Source organism: Oryx dammah, unplaced genomic scaffold, assembly GCF_014754425.2.
Source record: "Oryx dammah isolate SB20612 unplaced genomic scaffold, SCBI_Odam_1.1 HiC_scaffold_28, whole genome shotgun sequence".
In the NCBI taxonomy this organism is placed as follows: domain Eukaryota; kingdom Metazoa; phylum Chordata; class Mammalia; order Artiodactyla; family Bovidae; genus Oryx; species Oryx dammah.
This window is the reverse complement of record NW_024070212.1, coordinates 109124472-109143568: the sequence shown is the minus strand read 5'-3', so window position 1 is coordinate 109143568 and position 19097 is coordinate 109124472. Positions and strand designations below refer to the sequence as shown.

The window sequence follows — 19097 nt, the reverse complement described above, 5'->3', positions numbered from 1 at the left end:
ACATTGTAGACAGACACTTTACCATCTGAACCACCAAGGAAGTCCAAAGTTTCTTATAGAAGCATGTAACTGGGTCATACTTTTTAATACATCATGCCAATATCTCCTTTTTAATTACCACATTTAGACTATTTACATTTAATATAATTATTGATCTTCTAGGGCTTAGATCTGCCATTTTATTGTTTTTTGTTTTGTTTTGTGTTTACCTCTATTCTTTTTATTAATCTATTTTTATTTTTTATATCTTCTGTGGATTATTTGGACATTTTTCTAGAATTCTATCTTGATTTATTTATGTTTTTTCAAGTGTATGCCTTTGTATAGACTTTTTAGTTGTTGCTATAGGCATTACATTGTATTTACATAATATATTCTACTGGTATCATTTTACCAGTTCAAATGAGGTATTGAAGTCTTACCATCCTCTATATCCCTTTACTTTCTCTAATGTATAAAACAAATTATCTTAAGTATTTCCTCTATATAAATTTTGAATCATATAAGAAGTGTTCTAATTTTTTCCTTCAACTGTCAAATATTATTTTGGAAGTTCAAGAGGAGAAGGAAAGCCTATTGTATTTACCCATATATTTTGCTGATTTTTTTTCTTCTAGATATTTCAGAGCTCCTTCTTTATTATTTTTCTATTTAGAAAACCTCCTTTAGACATTTTTTAGGGTATGTCTGCTCATAACAAACCCTTATATTTTTCCTTCATTTGAGTATGTCTTGATTTCTCATTCACTTCTGAAAGATAGTCTCACTGGATATTCTGGGTTAATGCTTCTTTTCTTCAGCACCTGAAAAAATGCTATGCCACTTCTTTTTTTGGCTCCCTGGTTTCTGCTGAGAAATCCAATGTCATTTGAATTTTTCCCCTTATATATAAGAGATTATTTATTTCTCAGTGTTTTCGATTTTTTCTTACTTTCTAGAACTTTAACTCTGATGTCTTGGATATATCTTGTTTGGGATTTGATTGACTTCTTATGTTTATGTCTTCTGTCAAATTTGGGAAGATTTCAGCCATTGTTTCTTTGGGTGTTTTTTTAGTACTGCCCTCTTGCTCTACTTCTTCCAGGACTTTGCTGATATGAATACTATAATCCCACAGGTCCTTATGGCTCTACTCACTCATTTTTAACTTACTTTTTCTCTGTTGTTCAGACTGGGTAATTTCCAGTGTTTTATCTTTCATGTCACTGATTCTTTCCTCTGTCACTTCCATTTTTCTGTTGAGCCCATCATGAGTTTTTAGTTTTGGTTACTGTATTTTATGGTTCTAAAGTTTCCATTTGATATATCGGCTATCTCTTTGCTGAAATTTTCTGTTTTTCACTTGTTTGAAGTGTGTTCATAATTTCACATTGAAGCATTTTTTAATGATAGTTGCTTTACAATTTTCGTCAGATGATTCTAATCTCTGTCAGTGTGATCATCTATTGACTGTCTTTTTTCATTTACTTTGAGCTTTTCTTGGTTCTTGGTATGACAAGTAATTTTCTATAGAAACCTGTACATTCTGGGTTTTACATGATGGATCTTATTTAAATTTTCTGTTTAAGCTGGTGTCTTCTGAAACTGTTCTTCCAGAAGAAGGGGGATGGGGCAAACTCACTATCATCAGGTAAGGATAAAAGTCCAGATTCCAAACTGGGCCTCTATTAACACCTGAGAGATATGTTCTTCATTGTTGCCAGGAGGGGTTGGCATCTTGGCTCTCCACCTGGCTAATACCTTCCTGACCAAGAAGGGTGGAAGTGCCTGTTATAGCCAGAAAAAGGTGGAAAAGTCTAGACATCTCACTAGGTCTTTGCTGTTATATGCTGGTTGGGACCACCCTTTTTCTGTGGCGTTTGACAAGAATACAGTGGATATTGTTTAAAAGTCTTGCTAGCATGACCTTCTCATGGTCTTTTGTCAGAAGCTGTTTATGAGTTGCTTGTCTTCTTCAGCTGCAACTCAGGGATCTGTGAGCCAAAACTTTAGAAAATTAAAGACAATGAACTCAGCATTGTGTCATACCCCAGGTCCTGAGCCTTCCTTAGCCAGCCTCACTCCTCTTCACATTTTAGAGTTTTCTTAGACTTGTTTTACATGTAATGTCTAGAGTTTTTAGTTGTACTTGGTGGAAAGAATTGGAAAAGTATACGTACTCCATCTGCCCAGAGCTGAAGCCCGGGAGCTCTTTTTAATACATAAAACAGATCATGTCACTTTCTTACTTAAAATGTTCCAGCGGTTTCACATCCAACATAAGCCAAAACCCACGCTTTTTTCACTGGTTTGCACCTTCCTGAACTGTCTCATGTCCACTTCTCTGGACTCATCTTTTATCGCTGTTCTTGCCCATTGAGCCAAGCTGCCCTTTATCTTTTTTTTTTTTTTTTAACTTCCATTCTGGTTCCTCCCCTATTAATTAATTAATTTATTTATTTATTTATTTTATTTTTTATTATTTTTTTAAATTAATTAATTTATTTATTTTTAATTTTTACTTTACTTTTCAACTGTCTGAGCTCATTCTGCATTAGAACCTTCACACCAGTGCCCTTGCTGCCTGGGGTGATTTCCCTATATTTTCAGACCTTATTATAAATATGGTCGCTAAGAAGGTACCTTCCTGAAAACCCAAGCTCTGTTATATTCCAGTTAAGCAATTTTTTCTGGGTGCTCTTCTTTTTGTATGTTATACTCAGATTTATGTGCTTGTCTCCCCCATTAGAATAAGCTCCATGAAAATGGGTTTTATGTGCCTTATCCATTTCTGAATCCTCACACCCATTACCAGGCATGCTGTAAACCCCACATAAATAATGGCTGAAAACAATGAATGAACAAATGTATCTACATCAACCATTTATATACTACCAGTGCCAGGGAAAGACCAAGTCAGAACCAGTAAAGAAAGCAGACGCAGAGTTGATGGTAACAAGTGTTAATGATCCAATTTCCTCCAGATCTGGTGATCAGGTAAATAATGCTCTTTTAATCATATAAGTTAAAACAGTCAAAACATGTTTAAAGCTAATAAATGAAAAAAATCCTTCCCCAAACTGCCTGTAGGTCAACTAATAATAAATGCAGAAAATAAAAATAAAAACACTATATCTAAAAACCTCTCTAGTACAACAGTCAGACTGAGAAAATTAATTCTTTATTTTTTAGTATCATATCATTGCATTTATCTGATTATAAAATAATGCCCTCTCATTGTTTAAAGAAAACAAGAAGGAACAAACAAGAAAAACACTGCAGATAATCATGTATGATTTATTCCATCAAAATGAGGAAATGTATTCATATCAACCATACTTGGCATAACATGTGCTGATTTAGAAGATCTTAATAGTTATTAATATTGTTTTATCCATTCATCTGTCAAAGAACATTTAGCTTGGCTTCCATATTCTGGTTACTGTAAATAGTGCCGGTACATATATGGTGGCTCAGACGGTAAAGCGTCTGCCTACCATGCAGGAAACCTGGGTTCAATCCCTGGGTTGGGAAGATTTCCTGGAGAAGGAAATGGCAACCCACTCCAGTATTTTTGCCTGGAAAATCCCATGGATGGAGGAACATGGTGGACTACAGTCCATGAGGTCGCAAAGAGTCGGACACAACTGACTGAATTCACCTTCCCTTTTCACTTTCTGGTACATATATGCAATGGAAAATATGTATATTCCTTAATATACTCAGCCTTAAAAAGGGACAAAATTGGGTCATTTGTAGAGATGTGAATGGACCTAGAGATTGTCATACAGAGTGAAGGTAAGTCAGAAAGAGAAAACCAAATATTATATATTAACGCTTATATGTGGAATCTAGAAAAAGGATACAGATGAACCTATTTGCAATGAAAGAATAGGCTCAGATGTAAAGAACAAATGTGTAAACATGGTGAGGGCAAGGGGCAAGATGAATTGGCAGAATGAGATTGAGATTTGTAACTACCATGTGTAAAATAGATAGCTAGTGGGACCCTGAAGTACAGTGCAGGGAGCCCAGCTTGGTGCTCTGTGATGACCTAGATGGGTGCAATGGGGGGAGCATGGTGGGAAGGAGGTCCAAGAGGGAAAGGATATATGTATATACGTACATATATACATATATATATATATATATAGCTGATTTACTTGTTGTACAGCAGAAACTATCACAACATCATAAAACAGCTATACTCTAATTAAGAAAATGTTGCTGTTTTATTAATTATGCACATATTATATTGTAAATGCAATTAACAACCATATTTCTAGTGCATGCATGCTCCGTTACTTCAGTCTTATCTGCCTGCCATGCTCCTCTGTCTATGGGGTTCTCTAGGCAAGAATACTAGAGTGGGTTGCCATTTCCTTCTCCAGGGGATCTTCCTGACCCAGAAATTGAACCTGCATCTCTTATATCTCCTGCATTGGCAGGTGGTTTCTTTACCATTAGTGCCACCTGGGAAGCCATATTATATACATTTCCTGAGTCCTGGAGAAACTTCTTCAGAGAGTCATGCAGTGTTGCTTGTGACTAAACACAGATTTCCAACACTACAAGGTAATTCTGTCAAAAGTCCGTCCTTGTAACAGGCACAGAACCACACACAAAAAATCCTTTTAAGTTTCAGTTCAGTTCAGTTCAGTTGCTCAGTCATGTCCTACTCTTTGCGACCCCATGAATCGCAGCACGCCAGGCCTCCCTGTCCATCACCATCTCCTGGAGTTCACTCAGACTCACGTCCATCGAGTCAGTGATGCCATCCAGCCATCTCATCCTCTGTCATCCCCTTCTCCTCCTGCCCCGAATCCCTCCCAGCATCAGAGTCTTTTCCAATGAGTCAACTCTTCGCATGAAGTGGCCAAAGTACTGGAGTTTCAGCTTTAGCATCATTCCTTCCAAAGAAATCCCAGGGCTGATCTCCTTCAGAATGGACTGGTTGGATCTCCTTACAGTCCAAGGGACACTCAAGAGTCTTCTCCAACACCACAGTTCAAATGCATCAATTCTTTGGCGCTCAGCCTTCTTCACAGTCCAACTCTCACATCCATACATGACCACAGGAAAAACCATAGCCTTGACTAGATGGACCTTAGTCAGCAAAGTAATGTCTCTACTTTTGAATATACTGTCTAGGTTGGTCATAACTTTTCTTCCAAGGAGTAAGCGTCTTTTAATTTAAAATAGGTGAAATATTTAACATTATACCTTACTGAAGTGCTAAATTAATTTTCAGTACAGTTCAGTCGCTCAGTTGTGTCCAGCTCTTTGCAACCCCATGAATCCCAGCACGTCAGGCCTCCCTGTCCATCACCAACTCCCAGAGTTTACCCAAACTCATGTCCATCGAGTCATGATGCATCCAGCCATCTCATCCTTTGTCATCCCCTTCTCCTCCTGCCTCCAATCCCTCCCAGCATCAGGGTCTTTCCCAATGAGTCAACTCTTTGCATGAGGTGGCCAAAGTGCTGGAGTTTGAGCTTCAGCATCAGTCCTTCCAATGAATACCCAGGACTGATCTCCTTAGGATGGACTGGTTGGATCTCCTTGCAGTCCAAGGGACTCTCAAGAGTCTTCTCCAACACCACAGTTCAAAAGCATCAATTCTTTGGCGCTCAGCTTTCTTCACAGTCCAACTCTCACATCCATACATGACCACTGGAAAAACCATAGCCTTGACTTAGACTTAACTTTGTTGACAAAGTAATGTCTCTGCTTTTTAATATGCTGTCTAAGTTGATCATAACTTTCCTTCCAAGGAGTAAGCGTCTTTTAATTTCATGGCTGCAATTACTATCTGCAGTAATTTTGGAGCCCAAAAAAAATAAAGTCTGACACTGTTTCCACTCTTTCCCCATCTATTTCCCATGAAGTGATGGGACCAGATGCCATGATCTTCGTTTTCTGAATGTTGAGCTTTAAGCCAACTTTTTCACTCTCCTCTTTTACTTTCATCAAGAGGCTTTTTAGTTCCTCTTCCCTTTCTGCCATAAGGGTGGTGTCATCTGCATATCTGAAGTTATTGATATTTCTCCCGGCAATCTTGATTCCAGCTTGTGTTTCTTCCAACCCAGCGTTTCTCATGATGTACTCTGCATAGAAGTTAAATAAGCAGAGTGACAATATACAGACTTGATGCGCTCCTTTTCCTATTTGGAACCAGTCTGTTGTTCCATGTCCAGTTCTAACTGTTGCTTCCTGACCTACAGATTTCTCAAGAGGCAGGTCAGGTGGTCTGGTATTCCCATCTCTTTCAGAATTTTCCACAGTTGATTGTGATCCACACAGTCAAAGGCTTTGGCATAGTCAATAAAGCAGAAATAGATGTTTGTTTTTTTTTTTTTTCTGGAACTCTTTTGCTTTTTCAATGATCCAGCAGATAATTAATTTCAAATATTATGTAAGTAAACATTTAAATACATTAAATTCTTTTAAATACTCATCTGTTGCCAGTCTGTCCATGTCAATGTTTTAAAACTAGGGAGAGTGATTTCAAATCATCACTAGGCCCTTGTTCATTCACTGGTAGGAGTACCCAGAGCAACGTCATCTAAACTTTCCTACCCTTTAATGTGTGTATGGAGGCTACAGGTAGAGATAGGAAATTACAAGAATAAAAACCCAAAGGAAGAGAATAACAATTAAATGGTAAGATAAGGAAGCTTAACCTAACAGATCTTAGTAAGAACAAATGCTTAACACTTCAGAAGTTAAGCAAGAAACAACACAGTCATTTCAATGGGTGATACAGTTGGTGTATACAATTGGTGTACAAAACATTTGATGTTAAAAACATTAAAGAAAAGGACAAAAACATACACTTTTATATAAAATTAATATTCATTGTATATAAAACCCAACTGAACATTCAATGGTAAGTCTAAAAACACAACTTTAAAATAAGCAACAGAACAACTATGCCAGATACTCTTTTAATCACTTGTCATTGTTGTGGGAGTTTTAGATAAAGCAATAAGATGTGAAATTGAATTACATGAAAAGATTTATTCTCAGATTTTGGTCAAGATAAAGTGTATTGCAGAAGAATTAAGATGATAATAAAACAAAGACCACTAACACATGTAGTACTTATTTAATTCTCATGACAAACCTATGAGCTAAGATTACTATCATCCCCATTTTATATGTAGCACAGAGGGTGTAACTTCTCAAGGGTTAAATAGCTAAAATGGGATTCCAAGGCAAGAAGTCTGAATCCAAAAATAATGCTCTCCACCAGTCCTGTGATATGCTAGACACTGGGCTAAGCACCCCATGTACACGTAATTCTCCTAACAACTCTGAGAAGTGGATATTCTTTCCATTATGGGTTGTGACAGCTGTGAAGTAAAATATAGTTTATAAACTCAATAGGCTTTTGTGAATCTCTTAAAATTATGATTACAAAGATATAACTATATAGAAAGATTTTGAAAATAAATTTTAAATTAAAAGGCCAGATATCAAATAGTATACTTGATATAGTTAAAAATAAGGGAAAATGTATCCATTTGGGCCAAGACTAAAAGGGATTGCACTAAAATGAAGATAGGAGTTGGGGCAAAGTGATGGGGATATGGTAATATTTTTTCTTTGCCAATTGCCCACAGTGAATATTTAATAAATACTCTGGAATTGCAAAAATGGTATGTACATGATGAAACTGAAAAATACTATAAGGATTTGTGTTGAAGCATCTATTAAAGCAATAAGTCAGCATAAGGAGATGTTTAATTGTGGAATTTCAAGTGTAGATGTTGGAGAGGGTGGAGAGAGATGGAAAAAGTTACCAATGCAAGCAATTGCTTCCTCTGTTACTCTGGGGGTTGTCTGTCTTTGCTCAAAGCAATCTCATTAAAGCTCTGTGTCCAGCTCCCTAACCCAAGGCAAGACTGCACCGGAAGCAGACCAGATGGAGTGGGAGTTCTCTGGCCCCCAGCGTTCAAAATTCACTTCCTTCCTGGCAGCCACACTATTGGCCATCACGGTTTATACTAAATTGCTTCATACACACGTTAAACTTGGGTGAATTCAGTTCTATCCACAAGTTACCAGAAACAAAACGTTGGAGTGGGAGAGGAAAAATTAAGCATATATCAAAACATGCTTTTCAAAATAAAGTTATTAAATATCAGTTCTCACCAGGAGTTCAACCAGAGATGCAGTCAGTGTTCAATGCTGAAAGAAAACACTACTGCATTGGACTTATTGAGAGTATTAAAATGTGTTCTGAATATTAACCATTTTTACCTTATACCTTAACCTAAGAAATTACCCCCAACTTAAGATGCAATTTCAATCTATAATCAAGAGTGAAACAGAGATGGAAGAAAAATCCAGTTTGTAATCCATGCAGTTAAAAATCAAGAGTCATTCTCTGCAATAACATTAATCCTTTTGCAAGCATAAAACTGAGTAATCACTCTCTTGTTGTGAGCATATCTGTATTAATTAAGGTAAAACTATGCAACTTCCTCAGTAAAAACACCTGGAGACAGAGTGGCTTAAGTAATGAAGAAACTTATTTCCCACTCTCATAACAGTCCAGACAGTCTAGCCTAATGGACAGCTCTGCTCCATGAAGTCAGTCAGCAGCTCATGCCCTTTCCATCTTGTTGCTCTCCTATTTCCTTGGATGTTCCCCTGATTTGTACTGTTGAAGCCAGGTTCCCTGGAACACCAGCATTCCAGGTTTCTGGAGGGGAAATACAGAGCCACAGCCAGGAAAGGCAGCTTGCCTTCGGCTGGAGATGACCCAGGAGCTACACATGTCACTTCTGCTCACATTCCACTGCCCTATACTTGGCCATGTGGTCATACCTACCTGTAGAAGAGGTTGGGAAGCTAGTCTCTGAGTGCATTTGTGTTCAGGAAGGAGTGAATGAATTTGGGTGAGGGGCAATGAAGTTTTCAGGGAGAGGACAACAGATTTAGGGGATACAGCTAATAATCCACATCTTTGGGGGAACCTAAGTTGCCATTTAAGATCACTTCCTTCCTGATCAGGAATGGGATATTTTCCTGGCCCTCAAAGCTGCCATTGCCAGGAAAGTTTAATACCCACTAAAGTCTCTTCATTCATACACAGCCCTACTTCTATCCCTCAGCTTCATCAATAGACCAAAGACCTTCAGAGAGCTCCATGCTTGATACTTTAGGTCAAACTCAGCCACCAGATGTGGGCTTACAAAGGAATCAAGCACTCACATATGTGCACACACAAACATGCTCACACCACACATATACACCAGACACAAGTATTTAGGAACATGCTGATTGCAAGCCCTCAGAATTTGCTTATAGGGACCCTCTGAGAGTTGCCCCCTCATAGGAGAGGAAGCATGCCAGAAAGTCAGCAGCAGCAGATGGAATTGGGGAAGAGGTCTTCCATCTTCTTCAGGCACAATTGTGTTTGCCTGGGGATATCCTATCAATATGCATTAATAACACCACGTGCATGTTCCTCTTTCAGCAATGATAACAGATAAACAGAACACAGGTGTCTCTTGGACATGAGGGGATGGGATTCATGGGGACACGTGGCATTGACTGGAGTGAGGAGAAGGAAGAGATGAGTGCTATGAAAGGAAACACTTTGGGGCCATGTTCTCAGGAAGTTGTCATAAAAGGAGCAGAGATTTTTTTTTTTTTTTCAGATCACATGGTTCTGGAATAGAAACCGTTGGTCCAAGACAAATCATTTAGCCTTTCTCAATTTCCTCCTCAGCAAAAAAGAAGACAACCATACCTGGGTATATGGTTACACCGATTCTTTGAATGGAGTCTAGAACCAAAAATAAGGTCTCAATAATAAGAAGTAGGTATTATTATTACTTCCCTCTGCGGTGGGAAGCTTAAATGAGTTACCATGTGAAAGCACCGTAGGCAGTGCCTAACATGTTATAAATGTTATTTTCTGTGGTTAGGGAGCCTAAGGGATCTATTAGACTTTCTCACATTAGAACCTATATTAGGAAGTTTCTCCTTTGATAGAACCTAAAGAAAAAACCGAGGGGTCAGCAGGGGATAGACTGAAAATGGTGAGACGGGGAAGAGTAAAGGAAAGACATTTGTTAAATGTCTAAGCGTGTGGACTCTAAGAGAGGAAAGGGACGGTGGGATGAACTGGGAAACTGGGATTGACATGTGTACACTTGTTTGTTTAGTTAAGTCATGTCAGGCTCTTTTTTGCAACCCTATGCCCGCCAGTCTTCTCTGTCCTTAAGATTTCCCAGTCAAGGATACTGGAATGGGTTGCCATTTCCTTCTCCAGAGGATCATCCTGACCCAGGCATTGAACCCGCATCTCCTGCATTCGCAGGTGGATTCTTTACCACTGAGCCACCAGGGAAGCCCTGCGCATGCATACTTAGTCACTTCAGTCGTGTCTGACTCTTTGCGACCCTGTGGACTGTAGCCCGCCAGGCCCCTCTGTCCATAGGGATTCTCCAGGCAACAATACTGGAGTGGATTGCCATGCCCTCCTCCAGGGGATCTTCCCGACCCAGGGATCGAACCCAGACCTCTTATGTCTCTTGCATTGACAGGTGGGTTCTTTACCACTAGGGCCACCTGGGAAGTCCAAAGCCACCCCCCACCACACACACAGACACACACACACACAATAGCTAACTAATGAAAACCTGCTCTATAGCACAGAGAACTCTACTTACTGCTCTGTAGTGACCTACATTTGAAGGAAATCTGAAGAAGAGGGCATGTATGTATGCATATAACATATTCATTTCACTGTACAGCAGAAACTAACATAACATTGTAAAGCAACTACAGCCCAATTAAAAATTAAATTAAAAAATCAAATTTTTTAAAAATATCTACTATAAATCAGGCACTGTCTCAAGTATGTGGGGTCACTGGAGCTTTGCCCTCTCAATTTTTTCTAATTTGGTTTTGTTTGTTAGTTCCTATTGCTGCTATAACAAATTAACATGAACTTGACGACTTAAAACAACATTATTATTATCTTACAGTTCTGAAGATCAGAAGTCTAAAACAGCAGGGCTCTGTTCCCTCTGAAAGCTCTAAGGAAGAAGGTTTCTTTGCCTTCTTCAACTTTTACAGGCCTCCTGCATTCCCTAGCTAATAGCCCCTCCCTCACCTCACTCCATCTGCCTTCTCTGACTCTGGCCCTCCTGCCTCTCTCTTATAAGGACCTTTGTGATTACATTAGGCCCACCCAGGTAATTCCAGATAATGCTTGCATCTCAGAATCATTAATCACATCTGCAAAGTCCCTTTTGTCGAGTAAGGTAACATATTCACAGGTTCCACAAATTAGGAAGTGGATGTCTTAGAGGGGCCATTAATCTTTCTACCACACTTATTTATCTAGTCTTTATACACAAAAAAATCCATGAATCTCAGGAGCAATCAAGGTGGATGAATGCCAAGAACAATATTTGTGTCCTCCAACACATTTATATGATGTACTCAGCATAGGTAAAATCCAGCTTTGAGACCAACAGCTGGCAGAATTGAGGGTGTACACACCCTAAAACTCCATTCCGCACTCCTAGGGGAATCCACCAGAAGTTTTGTGCTCTGGGACACTGGCTCATTGATCTTCAGAGGAGCGTTCTTTCTACTTGTGAAAAATTACAGTGTGTTTCTCCATGAAAATGAACTTAGAAATTCCCACAATGGAACACCACATGGAGCTGAGAGAGCCAAAGCTACCTAAAAGAGCCTGGAGGGTTCTGGGACACACAACAGAGAAAGCAAGTCACGAGAGAAAACATACAATATCATCTGCACGTACACATAAAATGCAAGAAATTACATATTACTTCAGTTCAGCTCAGTCGCTCAGTCGTGTCTGACTCTTTGTGACCCCATGAATCGCAGCACGCCAGGCCTCCCTGTCCATCACCAACTCCCGGAGTTCACTCAGACTCACGTCCATCGAGTCCATGATGCCATCCAGCCATCTCATCCTCGGTCGTCCCCTTCTCCTCCTTCCCTCAATCCCTCCCAGCATCAGAGTCTTTTCCAATGAGCCAACTCTTCACATGAGGTAGCCAGAGTACTGGAGTTTCAGCTTTAGCATCCTTCCTAAGCACAAACTGGAATCAAGATTGCCGGGAGAAATATCAATAACCTCAGATATGCAGATGACACCACCCTTATGGCAGAAAGTGAAGAGGAACTAAAAAGCCTCTTGATGAGGGTGAAAGTGGAGAGTGAAAAAGTTGGCTTAAAGCTCAACATTCAGAAAATGAAGATCATGGCATCTGGTCCCATCACTTCATGGGAAATAGATGGGGAAACAGTGTCAGACTTTATTTTGGGGGGCTCCAAAATCACTGCAGATGGTGACTGCAGCCATGAAATTAAAAGATGCTTACTCCTTGGAAGAAAAGTTATGACCAACCTAGATTGCATATTGAAAAGCAGAGACATTACTTTGCCAACATATTACTTAGGAATATATATATGGGTGACACTATGAAAAACAATGCATAAGAAGGTAAGTTGAGGGTACTAGTTTCTCTTGGGGAAGAGAGGAAGATTCTGTTTGGGGAAGAGACCTATTTATTAAGTGGAATGTACATGAAGATGCTCATTAGATCACTCATTTTGTAGGTCTGAAGTATTTCATAATAAAAATTGTAAGTGATCTTGAAATTTTTAAGCAAAATCATAAACAATTTCATCCAAGTACCTTTAACACTTGAGAAGGGATTCTTGACAGGGGTGCAGGAATGGGCAGGACACTATTTCTAAAAAGCACTAAAAGGAGGCAGAAGAGTAGGTTTGTCAACATACTGAAGAGGAAATCTGCTAGCCTGGGAGGGCTTGGGAGAGGAAAGAAGGGGTGGCACTGTTTTTGAAAACTATCAGTCAAGATTCTTTCCATCTCAAATCACAAGAAACCCAGCTCAAACTGATTCAAAAAAATAAAAGAAATACATAGGCTCAAGTAATTGAAAAGTTCAGATATAGTTGGGTTTTTCAGCTGATTATCTACAAGCACTACTGAACTTTTGAGCCGAGTAATTCTTTGTTGTGAAGGGGCTGTCCTGTGCCCTGTAGGATGTTTATCAGCACCCCTGGCCTCTACCCCAGATGCTAGTAGTAAATTCCAAACTGTGACAACCAAAAATGCCTCCAGACACAGCCAAATATCCCCTGGGTGGGGTGGGGATTGCCACCCTCACCTCCTCATTGAGAACGACTGCTTTAGAGAAAGCTGACCTTGTGACTCAAATGATATCACCAGACCTGGTCTCTCATGATCAAGGCACATACTTTCTCTAGTCTCAGCTTCATCCTCATGGCTCACGTTATGGTCCCCAGCAGACCTACACCATCACCTTATGGTAGCAAAATGGCTGTCCCAGCTCCAGCCCTTTCAGCCTCACACCCCACTGTACAGATGGAGAAAGGTGGTCTCTCTGGCCATTATCACAGAACAGAGACCACATCTCCCAGAGCAGAATAAGAAGTGTGTGTCTCCTCTCCCCTCCCTGCTCTGATTGTTTATGTGTCTGTAGCTGAGCCAGTCCCTGTGGTGAAAAGGACAGAAGAGGCTGATAAAGTGAAGCCCAGAGGATCTACTGTGGAGCTGGAATGAAGTCAAGACACCAAGACACATGACTAAGGAGAGAGGTAGGGTTGTTGTTCAGCCACTAAGTCATGTCCAACTCTTTGCAATGCCAGGGACTGCAGCATGCTAGGCTTCCCTGTCCTTTACTATCTCCCTGAGTCTGCACAGACTCATGTTCAGTGAGTCGGTGATGCCATCCAACGATCTCATTCTCTGTCACCCCCTTCTCTTCCCACCCTCAATCATTCCCAGCATCAGGGTCTTTTCCAATGAGTCGGCTCTTCGTGTCAGGTGACCAAAGTATTGGAGCTTCAGCATCAGTCCTTCCAATGAATATTCAGAAGTAGGTTGACTTCCCCAAATGTCCATGCCCCATTCCTCAAGCAGAGCGTGCTGGCCTGGAGCTGTCCAGATACTGCCAAGGGACCATCTAGACCCAAGCAAAGGGGCCCCAATGAGCTGATGCTATATGGTCACAAAACCAGAGGCTAGGGGTTCTACATGAGGCGGGGCAACTCCCCTTACCCTGAAAAACCATTCCCTCCCCTCAATCCCACCACCCCCTTGAGCCAAAGGGATTGGAAACCTCAGAAATTTCCAGTTCAGGTGGAAGAGGAGGAGAATTCTGGGTCAGACACTGGACAAAGACCCCACCCCTTCTCCAGAGGTAGAGGGCCTCTTTCTCGGGACAAGTTGTGACGTGGAGGGAGAGGAAGCTGACAGTGAAACCAGTTCAGAGAATTTTTATTATCTAGGACTAGACCATGTTAATTACTGCACTGAGACTGCGTTTGTAGTATAAAGTGACCAGAGATCTTTTTATTACCGAAAAGCCACGAGAAAATTATGGGGCCTGCCTGAGACAGAGATTTCATCCTCAGGCAAGGGAGGAATGGCCCTCACTGAATAAATTTTAAAGGGCGAATGGGAGCAAAAATAAAACTACACTTCAGTCGTATCCATGGGTCTTGCTCGCTCAATACACCATTTCTATGTCTCTTAATGGAGCCCAGGAAGGGGGATTCCAGAAGGACTGTGGACGTACATGAGGCCCTGGGAGGCAGACAGTCCCTGCCTTCAGCCCCTGCCAGAGAATGTGGCCTGACCCAAGGATCTGCAGAGCCCCTGGGAAGAGGCTGCAGCAGGAACCAGAGAAGCAGTGGGTTTAGGGGCAGCCCCTAGTGGCAACCCCAAGGCTGGGCAGGGGCAGAAAAGTGTCACGTCACCGAGAACAGCAGTGCCAGCAGAAACACTTTAAAGGCCATCCTGGAACCTCCACGGAACTGTAATCTCCCTTCTCCCTCCAGGACTTCCACTAGACGACAAAGCCAACACCGTTATTATTTGCCATCTGTCCTGATTGTCTTGCTTCTGTCACAAAGCACTGTGACCCGTGAAAACAGAGCTTTCATCAAGTGCTTCTAGGCCAGGGGACTAAGGGATCCTGGGATGGGACACTCAGTTACCCTGTTCTGAGGAAAAAGGCATGCAGACATTCAATTCTTCTCTCTCCCTCGCTGGACACAGATGCTCAAGGGCCAGGCCATGCTGCTCACAAATGCTCTCCACTGACTTACTGTTTATTGTACTTGTTTGGCCCTTGATGGGACAGAAAGCCAATGGAACTGCACGAATCAGCCCAGTATTAAAACTGAAGCAACACAGGGCTCACAAAATCTTCTCTTGCCCTGACAACTGTATGCTCATTGCATTCTGTCTTCTTGCAAATTACAGCAATTCCTTGGGTTTAAAAAAAAATTGGATATTTCATTTTGGTTGCAGCAACTTCCTGTCTCCTGGAGCACTGGGAAAGTGGAGGGGGTGGACAATTGAGGGCAGACTGTGACCTCACAGCAGGGGACACAGGTGCCGCCTTAGGATTCAGGGTCTTTGAGTGAAGTTAAATTCTTGAACCCAGATGATATGCGGGGCCTTTCTGCTTCTGGCAGATTTACACAAAGTGGGTCCAAACCTTCAGATTTCACAGCTTATATATGGACTCAGGGCCCTTCCTGTAATTTCTGCAAGTTCTCGACCATGCTTCTTTCTAGGTTCCTCTGGTTTTGCTCCTCGGGTCAGGTGAACCATTCTGACTTGTCTGCACACCAACTGATACACCTGTCTCAAGAAACTGGGTCACTGGTGTGATTGCATCGTTCAAGGCCTTGTCTGAGGGCCTGAGGAGTTACTTCAGGAATTCCATTGTGAACTACATTCTATGTCCCTCGTTCAGAGGTTTTGCAAGTGTGGTCTAGGGACCCGTGGGATTTCTGAAATCCTTTCAGGGTATAACCACACTAGGATGTCATTTGCCTTCCCCCGACACTCCGTCTGCAGTGTACAGAGAAGTTCTCCAGCGTCTACATAATGTCTGATGATGTCACCCTTCTGAGGATTGATGGAGGGTATGCTTGTGTCTTCCAGTGTCTTAAAATGTTCTCACTTTGAATTTCTGACATAGTCAATATCAATAAATCTAACTCACGTAAATAAAGGTTCTTTAGGCTCCACAATAATTTTTAAGAGACCAAAATGCTCTGGGGTTTCCCCTCAAGCCCTGCTTTCTTTCAAAGCTGCTATTCTTGCCAAGAGGCCTTCACCCTTCCATGCAGCCTCTGAGGAGATGGGGTCAAGAGAGCTCTGCTCCAATTACCTCCCAAACCAAGAGCAGCGTGAGGCTGATCTGCCTTCCACAGCCCACTGGAAGTGCAAAGGTCTTCAATCTGGCAACTTGACAAGAGCCATGACATTCTTGGGAAGGGAAGGAGGTCTTGTGGAATCATCACATTCTTGCAATTATACCTAAGTCCTTCATGGGGAAGTGCAGAGAGAGGGTTGGGGAAGAGTTTGCTGCTGCCCATTTTACAGAAGGCAAAACTGAGACTCTGGAAGCAGATGGTGGAGATAAGATTAGAACCCACTCTCCTGTGATTGTTGGTTTGAAGGGCTGCACCAGGAACATTCAGCCCAGAAATATTGTCTCTTCCCTGGTGAGCTGCTTCCCTACCTTCTGCCTTTCCTCTTGCCCCTCTCCCTCCTCCCTTTCATTCTCCTTCCCTCGCTTTCTTCCTCCAACTTATTTCAGGTGGTGCTGTTTGTATTTTTGTCATTCTTTCCTTGGAAAGACCAGTCAATTTCAATAAATGCAAATGGCAGCGAAATCTGGACAGTAACGCTTGGACAGAAGCAGGGGGTGGGCCAGGCAGAACCATTTCATCACTCCCCTGGCTCCGGGCAAAGCCAGAGTCCAAATATGACTCTTCAGTCCCTTAAGTACCTCTGGCTTTCAGTGGAAACTCAACTGCCGCTCTCTGTTCAGTCCATATGGGGGCTCATCCAGCCCTCCTCTAATTCTATTTCCACCCTGATCCAAAGAAGGGGTTTTCCAACAAAGGCGACAGATCTCTTCACTTTTTCGTTACTTCCTTTGAATCAGGATCTGAGGAGGGGAAGTTGTATAAGATGCAATCTCTGCCCTAGAGGAGTTCACAGACCCAGGAAGAGACAGAGACACAATCAGATAAAGACCGTGCAGTAGAATAAAGGAGTGAAAGAAGCCTGGATCGATTGTTGCAGGGCCTGTGGACTTGGCTGTGGGAGTCACTGGGATTCTGTGGTTCCTGGGGGCTCTGATGGGGTGGGGAGGCGGGTAGGATGGCAGCAGAGGAGAAGGAGGTTGCCAGGTTAGTTGAGAGGCTCCAGAGCCCAGTTGCAAACTTTGAGTTACCACAAACTCCAAACTAACAGTAATAACTATATATTAGGGATCTGAAGGGGCTTCCAAGGTGGCGCTAGAGGTCAGGAACTCACCTGCCAATGCAGGAGACTTAAGACTCGGGTTCAGTCTCTGGCTCAGGAAGATCCCCTGGAGGAGGGCATGGCAACCCACTCCAGTATTCTTGCCTGGAGAATCCCAGGGACAGAGGAGCCTGGAAGGGCCTGGAGGGCTACAAGCCATGGGGCTGCAAAGAGTCGGACACGACCGAAGTAACTTAGCATGCACACACACAGGGATCTGAATGTGTGTCTGGTATTGTGTGTGTGTGTGTGTGTGTTTGGGGAAATGGAGGTGGCAAAAAATAGAAAGAGAAACAGGAACTTGTAGGCTGTTTTCATGGAGTTAATACAGGGTAGTGGTAAAGGGCACCAGCTGTGGAGTCAGATGAACTTAACCGTGACTCACCAATTTGTATGACTTTTGACAAGTCCTTTAAACTCAATATTACCATCTATAGCGTGGTGATAATACTAGTGCCTCTTCTTAGACTTATTATAAGGATAGCATAAATTAATATATGTCAAATTTTTTAGAAAGTGCCTGAAAAATAAAAGGTCATAGGTAAATAGCACATCAGTTGCTATTAGGATTGTATTAAAAATTAACCGAAATAATCTATGCCAAGCATTCAGCACAGAGCCTACAGCAAGGAAGGCCACGCATAGTGGGGATGGAGGCGCAGCTTGATGCTGTCCTGGATATCAGGAGCTCGGTTCCTCGGGGACAACAGACAGGAGGCATGGTGGGAACAGGTTCCCAAACCCCTGCACTGGAGGGTGTGGGGCTCCAGACAAGCAGGTATTTGATGTCTGATGAGCCTGAAGGCTGGTGGGGAAGGGTAGGTGAAGGGAGGCCAAGGCAGGCAGCAAACGCACGAGTTTGAACATCACTCATCAGTGGTCATCCTCGGATGAAACACAAAATCAGGCCCGGGGAGATCAGAGCAGCCCTCACCCAGGAGGTGACATTTCATTTAGATGTGAGAAGATTAGTAGGTGTTTTCCAAAATTATGTAGAAAACAATTCACATCAATGTCACTTCTCCCACATTTCTTAGTTTCACCTATCTTTCTACAATGCTGTGTTATCCCTTTCAAAGTTGAGATCTGTTATCATGTTGCTTGAACTTTTTATTTTATATTGGAGTATAGCCGATCAACAATGTTGCGATGGTTTCAGGTGGATCGTGAAGGGACTCAGCCGTAAATATGCACGTACCCATTCTCCACCAAATCCCCGTCCCATCCAGCCTGCAGTATAACATTGAGCAGAGTTCTCTGTGTTATACAGTAGGTCCTTGTGGGTTATCCATTTTAAATACAGCAGTGTATACATGTTGATCCTAAACTCCCTAACTGTTCCTTCCCCCTTCCTTCCCACCTGGCAACCATAAGTTCCTTCTCTAAGTCAGTGAGTCTGTTTCTGTTTTGTAAATACGTTCATCTGTATCATTTCTTTTTAGTAGAATCTGTCATCTTAACACAACTACAGATGACTGGTGATATGTGAGGAGCACCAGTCTTGTCAGTGAAGACATTTAGAACTGGAGGCTGGTGCTTAAAAACTGATTCATAATCTTTATGAGAAAAAAAAAAAACTCCGATACATCTGTACAGAGCATTACAGCTTACAGGTCATTGCCAGCTCATTTAATCCTCAAAAACACCCTCTGAAGTAAGTATTAAGATCCCCATGTTACACCGGAGGCACCGCAGAGCTCAGTTCTTTGGGGCTTCTGCCTGGAGGCTACATAAATCC

At 41.9% G+C, this 19097-nt stretch overlaps 1 long non-coding RNA gene across 1 annotated transcript; it reads right to left on the bottom strand.

Moving 5' to 3' along the window:
• Positions 1–1473: 1473 nt before the first annotated feature.
• Positions 1474–18664, bottom strand: LOC120856451. The gene is made up of 3 exons (XR_005719433.1): positions 18467–18664; positions 12730–12734; positions 1474–1485 (listed from the first exon to the last, which is right to left on the bottom strand). It is a non-coding gene; the product is annotated as an uncharacterized LOC120856451 (long non-coding RNA).
• Between the last annotated feature and the right edge of the window lie 433 nt (positions 18665–19097).